Source organism: Euprymna scolopes, chromosome 12, assembly GCF_053919585.1.
Source record: "Euprymna scolopes isolate OS-2025 chromosome 12, ASM5391958v1, whole genome shotgun sequence".
NCBI lineage: Eukaryota > Metazoa > Mollusca > Cephalopoda > Sepiida > Sepiolidae > Euprymna > Euprymna scolopes.
Window position 1 is genome coordinate 57392766 of NC_136493.1, and position 13675 is coordinate 57406440.

The 13675-nt window shown below is 31.1% G+C and overlaps 1 pseudogene; it reads right to left on the reverse strand.

Moving 5' to 3' along the window:
* Positions 1-1754: 1754 nt before the first annotated feature.
* LOC145291778 (U2 spliceosomal RNA) lies at positions 1755-1888 on the reverse strand (annotated as a pseudogene).
* Between the last annotated feature and the right edge of the window lie 11787 nt (positions 1889-13675).

Sequence of the window (13675 nt, forward strand, 5' to 3'; positions counted from 1 at the left end):
TGATGCAGGGCATCCGAAGAGAGATTTTTCTAACAAAATGAAAGTATAATTTTTAGCAATAGGTATCTAGGAAAAGGCCACTACATACGTTATAAATTCCAAATTTCCACAACCTGGCAAATACTGGTACACGCTAGCAAATTTAGATTTGCAATTACAGAATATGATTCTAATTTTTTCCTTTGCTCTTTATTCTAACACTACACTAAGTTTACTGTTTTATTTCGCTACAGTTGATATTGTGTAGAACAATAAGAAAATCATAGTGAACAATGCATTCAACAAAATTTCACACACATTTCTAGATACCTATATCTAATAAGTTCAAAAGAAAGGACACACTTAGGGAGGTATTTTGGTGGTCAAGTCACTAAATAGAGATTAGCTGGTTTCCCGGCATAGCCCAGGATGTAATAAAGATTGACTGAAATACATGTTCTAGCTGGTTTCTAGGCGTTGCCAGGGATGTAATATAGACACATTATGTTGTATATTACCTGTTCTCTTCTCCCTAAGGTAAAACAATTTCATATACATGCTGTAAATTACCTATGCTAGGGATAAAACATGAACAATACCAGTCCGGGGGTAGATAAAACAAATAATACATAGAGATGAAAGATTCGTCTCCCCTAAGAATAAAACATATGTTCAATATCTGCTTTTGTTTTTTCATTGTTTATACGGTCCCGAGCAACGCCGGGTAGCCCTGCTAGTCTATATATATAAAAGGCAAAAATCGGTGTGTATGTATGTATGTATGTATGTATGTATGTTTGTTTGTAACGCTAAAACTTTTGAAAGACGGAACCAGAGTTGACAAATTTGGTATCATATTGCACCTTGATCACCCGGATGACAAATATCGAAATTTCACGTCAAACGGACCAGTAGAAAGGGGTCAACTGATCGTTTTTCTCCTAGGGGGGCCCCCCAAAAAACCTGTCATTTTAACGTTATTCAATACGTGTCACGTGACGTGACGTCAGCTCAAACTTTTGACAGACACAACCAAAGTTGACAAATTATGTATCATATTGAACCTTGATCACCCGCATGACAAATATCGAAATTCCACACCAAACGGACCATTAAAAGGGGGTGAACTGATCATTTCTCTCCTAGGGGGGCCCCCCAAAAAACCTGTCATTTTAATGTTAATATTACATAATCCAAAAACGCTTAGTCATGTCACGTGACGTGACGTCAACATCCAGTAATGGCGAACAAATGTAAACAAACACTTTGTTTTACCGATACTTTTGTAATTTCTCTTCTGCTTTGTTCTAGAGATTATTAAACTCCATGACAATGTCTCCAACGTATTTAACTGGTTAAAAATAGTATTTATACAAGAGTTTTAACGAAAAATATCAGGAAAAAATGTACAGGAATAAAAAAAAATTCAGCTTTCAAAATATTCGTCGATAAAAAAACCGATCTTTATATTTACGCTAGCCATTTTGTATATTACCACGTGACCTGCTATCTCTTAAACTGGAGGGGGGGGGGATCCACTTGAATCCAACAAAACCAGTAATTTTTTTTTTCTATTATATATACATCATTTTCTATAAAATTAAGTGTAGACTTTATAATTAAAACAAAAAATGTTATTCATACTAAAAAAAAAAAACGCTTAGTCATGTCACGTGACGTGACGTCAACATCCACTAATGGCGAACAATTGTACCTATTTACTATGCCTCCCCACGGGACAGAGTTAGACACCAGGGTCGTTTTTTAACGTGGAGAAAAGGTACAAAAATAAAAATTGTCTCAGTCGTGGAGGATTTCTCCTCCACCGAAAGAGAACAAGAAATAGAAGTGCAGCATCTGAAGAACAGATACTACACTTTGATCTTGACCAAAAGGCCAAGAATGCGAACAATTGTAAATAACAACTTTTTTCACAAAACCAACACCGTCTTTCTTTTTTTTCTCTCTCTTTCTCTCTCTCACCCACTTACTCTTCCCTCTCTCTCACCCTCTTTCTCTTGACGTCACACCACTGTTAAACTGTGGGGGGGGGGAACACATTCCCAGGCATTATCTCCTATAGATGCACATTTTATTAGAAATTCAGCTTTCAAAATATTAGACGATAATAAAAATATAAAACCAACACCCTCTTTCTCTTTTCTCTCTCTCTCACCAACTTACTCTTCTCTCTCTCTCACCCTCTTTCTCTTGACCTCCTACTACTGTTAAACTGTGTGTGTGGGGGGTGGAAGAGGCAGCTTGAAAACCAACAAAAACAGTGCACAGTTTCCCAAGCATTTGGGGTGGGAAGGGGGGGAAGAAGCCGAGCGCACAGTTTCGTGTGAGAGAGAGAGAACAATTCTCAACCTATATACTCAACAAATTTTTTATCTACAGATTTGAAAGTTTGTATATAGGGTATTCAGACATATGGAAATATATCTAGCATAATCTATCTATTATATCTATAAAAGTGAAAATGTGTGTGTGTGTGAGGTAGCCAGAGAGAGAGAGAGAGAGAGAGAGAGAGAGAGAGAGAGAGAGAGAGAGAGAGACAACAATTCTCAACCTATATATTCAATACATTTTTTATCTACAGATTTGAAAATTTGTATATAGGGTATTCAGATATATGGAAATATATCTAGCATAATCTATTATATCTATAAAAGTGAAAATGTGTGTGTGTGTGTGTGTGTGCGTAAGAGAGAGAGAGAGAACAATTCTCAACCTATATACTCAACGTATTTTTATCTACGGATTTTAAACTTTGTATATAGGGTATTCAGACATATAGAAATATATCTAGCATAATCTATACATTATATCTATAAAAGTGAGAATGTGAGTGTGTGAGAGAGAGAGAGAACAATTCTCAACCTATATATTCAACAAATTTTTTACCTACAGATTTGAAAATTTGTATATTGGGTATTCAGACATATGGAAATATATCTAGCATAATCGATCTATTATATCTATAAAAGTCAGAATGTTTGCGTGTGGTTGTGTGTGTAAGGTTGCGAGAGAGAGAGAGAGAACAATTCTCAACCTATCTATTCAATAAATTTGTTATCTACAGATTTGACCATTTGTATATAGGGTATTCAGACATATGGAAATATATCCAGCATAATCTATCTATTATATCCATAAAAGTGAGAATGTGTGCGTGAGAGAGAGAGAGAGAGAGAGAGAGAGAGAGAGTAAGTACAATTCTCACCCTATATATTCAACAAATTTTTTATCTACCGATTAGAAAATTTGTATATAGGGTATTCAGACATATGGAAATATATCTAGCATAATCTATCTATTATATCTAGAAAAGTGAGAATGTGTGTGAAAGAGAGAGAGAGAAGAGAGAGAGAGAGAACAATTCTCAACCTATATATTCAACTAATATTTATGTACAGATCTGAAAATTTGTATACAGGGTATTCAGACATATGGAAATATATCTAGCATAATCTATTATATCTATAAAAGGTAGAATGTGTGTGTGTGTGTGTGAGTGAGTGAGTGAGTTAGTGAGTGAGTGAGAGAGAGAGAGAGAGAACAATTCTCAACCTATATACTCAACAAATTTTGTATCTACAGATTTGATAATTTGTATATAGGGTATTCAGACATAAGGAAATATATCTAGCATAATCTATCTATTATATCTATAAAAGTGAGAATGTGTGTGAAAGAGAGAGAGAGAGAACAATTCTCAACCTATATATTCAACAAATTCTATCTTTACAGATTTGAAAATTTGTATATAGGGTATTCAGACATATGGAAATATATCTAGCATAATCTATTATATCTATAAAAGTGAGAATGTGTGTGTGAGAGAGAGAGAAAGAACAATTCTCAACCTATATACTCAAAAAAATTTTTATCTACAGATTTAAAAATTTGTATATAGGGTATTCAGACATATAGAAATGTATCTAGCATAACCTATCTATTATATCTATAAAATAACCATGTGTGTGTGTGTGAGAGAGAGAGAGAGAGTCAGAGAGAGAGAGAGAACAATTTTCAGCTTGTGTGTGTGTGTGAGAAAGAGAGAGAGAGAAAGAGAGGAAGGAAAATTCTCACCCTATATATTCAACAAATTTTTTATCTACATATTAGAAAATTTGGATATAGGGTATTCAGACGTATGGAAATATATCTAGCATAATCTATCTATTATATCTATAAAAGTGAGAATGTGTGTGTGAGAGAGAGAGAAAGAGAGAGAGAGAGAACAATTCTCAACCTATATATTCAACTAATTTTTTATCTACAGATTTGAAAATGTGTATATTGGGTATTCAGACATATGTAAATATATCTGGCATAATCTATGTATTATATCTATAAAAGTGTGAATGTGAGTGATGGAAAGAGCAAAAAATTCTCAACCTATATAACCTATAAAAGTGAGAATATGTGTGTGAGAGAGAGAGAGAGAGAACAATTCTCAACCTATATATTCCACACATTTTTGGGCACAGATTTGGAAATTTGTATATAGGGTAGGCAGACATATAGAAATATATCTAGCATAATCTATCTATTATATCTATAAAAGTGAGAACTTGTGTGTGTGTGTGTATGTGAGAGAGAGAGAGAACAATTCTTAACCTACATACTCAACAAATTTTTTACCTACAGTTTAGAAAATTTGTATAAAGGGTATTCAGACATATGGAAATATATCTAGCATAATCTATCTATTATAACTACAAAAGTTAGAATGTGTGTGAGAGAGAGAGAGAGAGAACAATTCTAAACCTATATATTCAACAAATTTTTTATCTACAGATTTGAAACTTTGTATATAGGGTATTCAGACATATGGAAATATATCTAGCATAATCTATCTATTTTATCTATAAAAGTGAGAATGCGTGTGTGTGAGATAGCGAGAGAGAGAGAGAGAAAAAGAGAGAGATAAAAATTCTCAACCTATACATTCAACAAATTTTTTATCCACAGATTTGAACATTTGTATATAGGGTGTTCAGACATATAGAAATATATCTAGCATAATCTATCTATTATATGTATAAAAGTGAGAATGTGTGTGTGTGTGAGAGAGAGGACAATTGTCAACCTATGTATACAACAAATTTTTTATCTACAGATTTCAAAATTTGTATATTGGGCATTCAGACACATTTCAATATATCTGGCATAATCTGTCTATTATATCTATAAAAGTGAGAATGTGTGTGATAGAGAGAGAGAGAACAATTCTCAACCTATATACTCAACAAATTTTTTATCTACAGATTTGAAAATTTGTATATAGGGTATTCAGACATATGGAAATATATCTAGCATAATCTATTATATCTATAAAAGTGAGAATGTGTGTGTGTGTGTGTGAGAGAGAGAGAGAGAGAGAGAGAACAATTCTCAACCCATATACTCAACAAATTCTTTATCTACAGATTTTAAAATTTGTATATAGAGTATTCATACAAATAGAAATATATCTAGGATAATCTTTCTATTATATCTATAAAAGTGAGAATGTGTGTGTGTGTGAGCGAGAGAGAGAGAGAGAGAGAGAGAGAACAGTTCTCAACCTATACATTCAACAAATTTTTATATATAGGGTATTCAGAAATATCGAAATATATCTAGCATAATCTATTATATCTTTAAAAGTTAGAATGTGTGTGTGTGAGAGATAGAGAGAACAATTCTCAACCTATGCACTCTACAAATTTTTTATCTACAAATTAGAAAATTTGGATATAGGGTATTCAGACGTATGGAAATATATCTAGCATAATCTATCTATTATATCTATAAAAGTGAGAATGTGTGTGTGAGAGAGAGAAAGAGAGAGAGAGAGAACAATTCTCAACCTATATATTCAACTAATTTTTTATCTACAGATTTGAAAATATGTATATTGGGTATTCAGACATATGTAAATATATCTGGCATAATCTATGTATTATATCTATAAAAGTGTGAATGTGAGTGATGGAAAGAGCAAAAAATTCTCAACCTATATAACCTATAAAAGTGAGAATATGTGTGAGAGAGAGAGAGAGAGAGAACAATTCTCAACCTATATATTCCACACATTTTTGGGCACAGATTTGGAAATTTGTATATAGGGTAGGCAGACATATAGAAATATATCTAGCATAATCTATCTATTATATCTATAAAAGTGAGAACTTGTGTGTGTGTGTATGTGAGAGAGAGAGAGAACAATTCTTAACCTACATACTCAACAAATTTTTTACCTACAGTTTAGAAAATTTGTATAAAGGGTATTCAGACATATGGAAATATATCTAGCATAATCTATCTATTATAACTACAAAAGTTAGAATGTGTGTGAGAGAGAGAGAGAGAGAACAATTCTAAACCTATATATTCAACAAATTTTTTATCTACAGATTTGAAACTTTGTATATAGGGTATTCAGACATATGGAAATATATCTAGCATAATCTATCTATTTTATCTATAAAAGTGAGAATGCGTGTGTGTGAGATAGCGAGAGAGAGAGAGAGAAAAAGAGAGAGATAAAAATTCTCAACCTATACATTCAACAAATTTTTTATCCACAGATTTGAACATTTGTATATAGGGTGTTCAGACATATAGAAATATATCTAGCATAATCTATCTATTATATGTATAAAAGTGAGAATGTGTGTGTGTGTGAGAGAGAGGACAATTGTCAACCTATGTATACAACAAATTTTTTATCTACAGATTTCAAAATTTGTATATTGGGCATTCAGACACATTTCAATATATCTGGCATAATCTGTCTATTATATCTATAAAAGTGAGAATGTGTGTGATAGAGAGAGAGAGAACAATTCTCAACCTATATACTCAACAAATTTTTTATCTACAGATTTGAAAATTTGTATATAGGGTATTCAGACATATGGAAATATATCTAGCATAATCTATTATATCTATAAAAGTGAGAATGTGTGTGTGTGTGTGAGAGAGAGAGAGAGAGAGAGAACAATTCTCAACCCATATACTCAACAAATTCTTTATCTACAGATTTTAAAATTTGTATATAGAGTATTCATACAAATAGAAATATATCTAGGATAATCTTTCTATTATATCTATAAAAGTGAGAATGTGTGTGTGTGTGAGCGAGAGAGAGAGAGAGAGAGAGAACAGTTCTCAACCTATACATTCAACAAATTTTTATATATAGGGTATTCAGAAATATCGAAATATATCTAGCATAATCTATTATATCTTTAAAAGTTAGAATGTGTGTGTGTGAGAGATAGAGAGAACAATTCTCAACCTATGCACTCTACAAATTTTTTATCTACAAATTAGAAAATTTGGATATAGGGTATTCAGACGTATGGAAATATATCTAGCATAATCTATCTATTATATCTATAAAAGTGAGAATGTGTGTGTGAGAGAGAGAGAAAGAGAGAGAGAGAGAACAATTCTCAACCTATATATTCAACTAATTTTTTATCTACAGATTTGAAAATGTGTATATTGGGTATTCAGACATATGTAAATATATCTGGCATAATCTATGTATTATATCTATAAAAGTGTGAATGTGAGTGATGGAAAGAGCAAAAAATTCTCAACCTATATAACCTATAAAAGTGAGAATATGTGTGAGAGAGAGAGAGAGAGAGAGAGAACAATTCTCAACCTATATATTCCACACATTTTTGGGCACAGATTTGGAAATTTGTATATAGGGTAGGCAGACATATAGAAATATATCTAGCATAATCTATCTATTATATCTATAAAAGTGAGAACTTGTGTGTGTGTGTGTGTGAGAGAGAGAGAGAACAATTCTTAACCTACATACTCAACAAATTTTTTACCTACAGTTTAGAAAATTTGTATAAAGGGTATTCAGACATATGGAAATATATCTAGCATAATCTATCTATTATAACTACAAAAGTTAGAATGTGTGTGTGAGAGAGAGAGAGAGAACAATTCTAAACCTATATATTCAACAAATTTTTTATCTACAGATTTGAAACTTTGTATATAGGGTATTCAGACATATGGAAATATATCTAGCATAATCTATCTATTTTATCTATAAAAGTGAGAATGCGTGTGTGTGAGATAGCGAGAGAGAGAGAGAGAAAAAGAGAGAGATAAAAATTCTCAACCTATACATTCAACAAATTTTTTATCCACAGATTTGAACATTTGTATATAGGGTGTTCAGACATATAGAAATATATCTAGCATAATCTATCTATTATATGTATAAAAGTGAGAATGTGTGTGTTTGTGAGAGAGAGGACAATTGTCAACCTATGTATACAACAAATTTTTTATCTACAGATTTCAAAATTTGTATATTGGGCATTCAGACACATTTCAATATATCTGGCATAATCTGTCTATTATATCTATAAAAGTGAGAATGTGTGTGATAGAGAGAGAGAGAACAATTCTCAACCTATATACTCAACAAATTTTTTATCTACAGATTTGAAAATTTGTATATAGGGTATTCAGACATATGGAAATATATCTAGCATAATCTATTATATCTATAAAAGTGAGAATGTGTGTGTGTGTGTGAGAGAGAGAGAGAGAGAGAGAACAATTCTCAACCCATATACTCAACAAATTCTTTATCTACAGATTTTAAAATTTGTATATAGAGTATTCATACAAATAGAAATATATCTAGGATAATCTTTCTATTATATCTATAAAAGTGAGAATGTGTGTGTGTGTGAGCGAGAGAGAGAGAGAGAGAGAGAGAGAGAACAGTTCTCAACCTATACATTCAACAAATTTTTATATATAGGGTATTCAGAAATATCGAAATATATCTAGCATAATCTATTATATCTTTAAAAGTTAGAATGTGTGTGTGTGAGAGATAGAGAGAACAATTCTCAACCTATGCACTCTACAAATTTTTTATCTACAAATTAGAAAATTTGTATATAGGGTATTCACACATATGGAAATATATCTAGCATAATCTATCTATTATATCTATAAAAGTTAGAATGTGTGTGTGAGGTAGCCAGAGAGAGAGAGAGAGAGAGTAAGAACAATTTTCAACCTATATATTCAACAAATATTTGATCTACAGATTAGAAAATTTGTATATAGGGTATTCAGACATATGGAAATATATCTAGCATAATCTATCTATTATATCTCTAAAATTGAGAATGTGTGTGTGAGAGAGAGAGAGAGAACAATTTTCAACCTATATACTCAACAAATTTTTTTATCTACAGATTTGAAAATTTGTATATAGGGTATTCAGACATATGGAAATATATCTAGAGTAATCTATCTATTATATCTATAAAAGTGAGAATGCGTGTGTGTGTGAGAGAGAGCGACACAGAACAATTCTCAACCTATATATTCAACAAATTTTTTATGTACAGATCTGAAATATCACATTTGTATAGAAGTAGAAATCTTGATACCTACTCTGATACCTAATAAAAGAAAGGACACTCTTTAGGGCGGATTTTGATTATAACAAGTCACTAATTAGAAATTATAATAAACATTCTAATAATTTAAGAATTTTACCAAAATAAAATTGCATGGTAATCACCCAATTTCTGCCACAAAATTTTGATTGGCAGAACTCATAAACATAAAATATATATTTTCTAATTTCATCTTTTTTTTTTCTTTTTACATAATCTGGTTTGATGTTTTCCCAAATATTCAAATCACTATATTTTGCTGCTTAATATCAAATACAGCAACTGAGTTATTTTTATGCATCAAACAATTACATTTTCTCATTCATCCAAACTAATCACTGAACATCAATTTCATATTTTCTTCACTAAAATATTACTGTGCTTGATGTCATCAAGTGGAGCGGATCATTTTTTTTTCATTTGTTCACACATTTTTCCAATTTATATATATTTTAAAGATTCTTAGCCTATGTCATTGCATACCAATCTGTTTATTAAAAGTTAAGGTTCACTGTAAACACATATGTTACACCAAAATAAAAACGCTTCAGATAATGTCTTGATATTCAATTCAGTTTCTCACATGACATCTTATGAAGTTAGTAGAAATGTTACAGACTTTTGAATTTCAAACACTTTCAATACTGTGCACTGATATTTTCTTTTTTGCAATATAAGCACATTCATGATTTTTTTTACAAACGTTAAAAACTTTCACATTGTGTAGCAATATACTGAAACAATTATAAAAATATTTGTTTTTATTTTGAATGATGCAGGGCATCTGAAGAGAGATTTTTCTAACAAAATGAAAGTATAATTTTTAGCAATAGGTATCTAGGAAAAGGCCACTACATATGTTATAAGTTCCAAATTTCCACAACCTGGCAAATACTGGTACATGCTAGCAAATTTAGATTTGCAATTACAAAATATGATTCTAATTTTTTCCTTTGCTCTTTATTCTAACACTACACTATGTTTACTGTGTTATTTCGCTACAGTTGATATTGTGTAGAACAATAAGAAAATCATAGTGAACAATGCATTCAACAAAATTTCACACACATTTCTAGATACCTATATCTAATAAGTTCAAAAGAAAGGACACACTTAGGGAGGTATTTTGGTGGTCAAGTCACTAAAAAGAGATTAGCTGGTTTCCTGGCATAGCCCAGGATATAATAAAGATTGACTGAAATACATGTTCTAGCTGGTTTCTAGGCGTTGCCAGGGATGTAATATAGACACATTATGTTGTATATTACCTGTTCTCTTCTCCCTAAGGTAAAACAATTTCATATACATGCTGTAAATTACCTATGCTAGGGATAAAACATGAACAATATCAGTCCTAGGGTAGATAAAACAAATAATACATAGAGATGAAAGATTCCTCTCCCCTAAGAATCAAACATATGTTCAATATCTGCTTTTGTTTTTTCATTGTTTATACGGTCCCGAGCAACGCCGGGTAGCCCTGCTAGTTTCTTTTATAAAGCTTAAAACATTATCTTTAGAAAATAAATATAGCGTTGGTGTGACGTCATAGATTGATCATTTAATCTTTATTTCAAAATATAAATTCAACCATAAGCGAGATAAAAATAATGTATTAGGTAAAATTTACGAATAGGGTTAGAAATTATTTTCAGTGTCAAAAACAAATTATTTTGTTTTAACTATGTATTACAGATAGTTCTTTCACAATTATACAACCCTCTCAGCTTAGCCAAAAATATGTGATCCGAAGAAGGATATTGTTGCTGGTAATATAAAAAGGTAAAATAATATAGAATTAATAAGCGATAGTGTGCGGTTATTGTAGATGTAAGAGAGCACAGTTAGCAAATGCGTTAATTCGTACCCGGGTATTGATTCATTCGAGCTTGAGAAAAAAATCCCAACGAATGGAAAAAACCAGGGCAAATCCGAAATTTAATACCCTTCGAAATAATACTCTTTTATCTTAAACTAGTTTACATTTCTCGCAAAAATGACAAAATAATGTCTATTTCTTAAGTATTTGCATTAGAATTCATATAAATGTGAGTAACTCATTTTTCAGTTATCATCATTATTTCTGATTCACAGCTAACTTTTTATTAACAGCGGAAATTTTTTTTTTCACATTCATTTTATGCGTCGGGAATTGACTTGTTATTTGTTTTCTCCTTATCCCTCAGCACCTAAACTGGTTTTGTTCGGCGCCACAAGTATTTTACTGCCTAACCTTTGTGTGAAAGGTCGAATTTTATCTTATAATGAATTCTAACCAATTTAATATTATTGAAAATAATTATAAAATATTTAAAATTTATGTGTGAACTAATATATATATGCTATGTAGCTGGGGTTGATAGGGATATACTAATAACCAATCGCTCAAAATACAAGGTTATCACATGCTAACAAGGAATAAAGTTAGAAAAAATGCATTCATTCAACAGAGTTACACAATGAATGATTAAATAAAAAGCGGAGCAAAATGCTTAACACTATTATTTCCCACACCACTGCGACTGCCGTCAATACAAAAACATAAATATCTATATTTTTTGTCAATAATTATAAAAGTAAAGATCCTGCTATTATCAGAATTTTACGTGAAGTTTCCGTAAAACGCCGAAAAGTGCCGGTACGTTGAGTCAATAAAATCACAGCAGCCATCGTCGTTTAAAAAATTATTTATTTATCATCATTGGTTGATGTAAAATTATTTATTCATCATCGTTGGTTTATGTAAAAATAGTAATTCACCATTATAGGTTTATGTAAAAATATTTATTCACCATTATTGGTTCAAGTAAAAACATTAATTCACCATCATTGGTTTACTAGAATATCTTTAAAATGTTTAAAAAACTTGAAATGTGAGGAATACTTATTAATTGATGTCTAATACCTATTTTCAAATTCATTTGTTTTTAAATAATAATTTGAGTTTCGTATTTATTACCGACTGTAATGAGTGCAATCGAATGGTGAACACTGGAAATTCAAGGAAAGTCATTAATTTATCAGCAAGAAATCACGAGATTATAAAACTCTAATATTATATTCCTTATATATGGCCGGCTTCAAAGCCAAATTCAAACCGTAAACAAATGTTTAGTATTTACTTGCTTCCCCACAAGGCAGAGTTAGACTAATTTTGTTTTTAATATCGAAAAAATCCAGTCTCTCAAAAGAAAAAATTCGGAATTGGAAAAAAAATTACTCTGGTCTAAAGTGATTACTCGTTCAATGACCGAGAACAGAAAAGATGAAATGTACCAGCAGAACAGATATTACACTTTGCTCCTAGATATGTGTATATATTGTAAATTATCTATAACACCATCCTCACAGTTTTCATATGCACAGATGTACGCATATCAGAAAACGTCGCGTTTATGCTTTATTTAATGTAACTAAAATTATCCTCCCAAATTGTATGTTATTTTTGTTTTTAATTTAATGGTATGTTATTTTTGTTTTTAATTTAATAGTATGTTATTTTTGTTTTTAATTTAATAGTATGTTATTTTTGTGTTTAATAAACGAGACACACCAGGGGAAATCATTTTCGCGACTGTTTTAAGATGAAAGCCGACCAGAAATTGAAGTCCATAAGTACACCACAGCAATTTTAATCTGAATATTAAAAAAAATTGCTACAATTATTTTTAGAATATGTGTGTGTGTATGTGTGTGTGTGTGTGTGTGTGTGTGCTGGTGGGTGTGTGGGGAGAGTTAAAATGATTAGAGTAATACTTTAAGAGGAGTCTTACCGAGATAATGCAAAGCTGAACAAATTAGGGTGGAGTTATATAGAAGATAAAGAATAAAGAAAACGATAATATAAAAACATATATTAATGCATATAGATTTAAGCGTTTATCAATATGGAGATTAGATCCATTAGGGGTATAAGATAAGTAAACTTATACCTAGGAATTCGAATCCTAATGCTTCTCATCAGAAGATGAGAGAAAATACTAGGCAACATATTAGAGAAGCGACGTATAGCGATAACAACATTAAGAGCGAAATAATTGGGAGCAGGAGGAAAAGGATGATACATTAAAACTGTGGAGGAAGGGAGATAAGAGAACTATTAATGCGATAGAGAAAGAAAAGTCTTGATATCGCATAGTGGACATAGGCTGTATGTAAAGTGGTTGAGGAGTTTGCCATGTAAGGTTCTGGGGTAAGAGTTTACTAGTTAATGTAATCTCCGTATTCAATAAAGATTAAAT